This window comes from Pinus tabuliformis, chromosome 5_1, assembly GCF_031772625.1.
Source record: "Pinus tabuliformis cultivar Carrire ecotype Pingquan chromosome 5_1, CPIR1, whole genome shotgun sequence".
NCBI lineage: Eukaryota > Viridiplantae > Streptophyta > Pinopsida > Pinales > Pinaceae > Pinus > Pinus tabuliformis.
Window position 1 is genome coordinate 336,366,923 of NC_142305.1, and position 1,246 is coordinate 336,368,168.

Consider the following 1,246-nt stretch of genomic DNA (forward strand, 5'->3'; position numbering starts at 1 on the left):
TTAAAATTGCAGTCGTTCGAACGTCTGGCCAAATTGCCAATTTGCAGGAGCAACGTTATAGGAAGTGATAGTTCTCCCGTAGCTCGTGGGGACTTGGAAGGAGAGACTCTGCCCATTTAAATAGGAGTTGCTCTGCCAATTCTGTCCCCAGTTTCGGGACATTGCTTGCCAACCAGTGTTGGAGCCTTTGATGGAAACCGCCTCCACATCCCCTGCACCTCCTACGTTGGTAATGAGCACCAAATTGAAGTAGGAGTGCCCATTGATCGTGAATCGAACTCCTCCCTTCCTCACGCAAGGCATCCTGCAGGGATATATATTAATCTTGCAGCTTAGCATTTCCTCGCGATTGAAGTAAAGTTGGGAATAAAATTTCAGGATTGAAGAATAAGAATGTAGTGTTGAATTACGTAATCATTGATTACCTTCTGAATATGATTGGAACAATGCCACTTCCGTAAATGGCGATCTGTTGAAAAGCAGGCTGAGCCATGTCGAAGTGTTGGAGAGGTGGATTGCACCATCCTCCATTGTCGTTGGGAAGAGCATTGTTAGGGGGACAGAGGTTAGTCGCAGTAACTGTCACAGTGCTTGGTAGACACCACTGAGGGTCGGAGTGGTGGTTGCATTTCATTTGGTAGCAGGCTCCACAGGTAGCTCCATTGTTGAGAAGCGCCGTGCTCAGAGCTGCAGTATTCGTTCCATAGCCTTGGCTATATAGGTTGCCGTATCCGCACGCACCGCCTGTCCAATTAATTTCACGGTCGATTTGCTTAACTAACATATGGTATAAAATAATTATCTAAAGCTGAAAATGAAGCCAATATTATTGAACGTACTACGCCCATGCAGCCCGACGCATCGTTGCCACCGTAAAACGTAGCATGTGCGGATTGCTAGTCGCTACCTAGTGCATAGGCTGTACCAGCTATCCACAAGAAACCGAAGGTTGTGGCCAGTATTACGGGAGCCATTTCACAACGAAACAGATGCTCACTTAAAGATAGGTAGGTTTCCTCTTAATGAATATCTAACGCTAGAACTAAGTAGAATGGAAAGTAGAACCGATCATCTGAGTCGATGGCTGATTGGTGAACTCCAACAGATATAAAGAATCGGGAGGTTGATAAGTTATCGAAATTTCTTCCGCTAACGTCGGCACCCACCGTAACAAGCGGAGATTGTCTAGATATTATCCGTTGGACAGTCGTTGGGTGCACAGTGCACATGGTCGTTCAAACTGTCG

At 46.1% G+C, this 1,246-nt stretch overlaps 1 pseudogene; it reads right to left on the bottom strand.

Annotated features, from left to right (window-relative positions):
- Nucleotides 1-974, bottom strand: LOC149164763 (expansin-A2-like; annotated as a pseudogene).
- Between the last annotated feature and the right edge of the window lie 272 nt (nucleotides 975-1,246).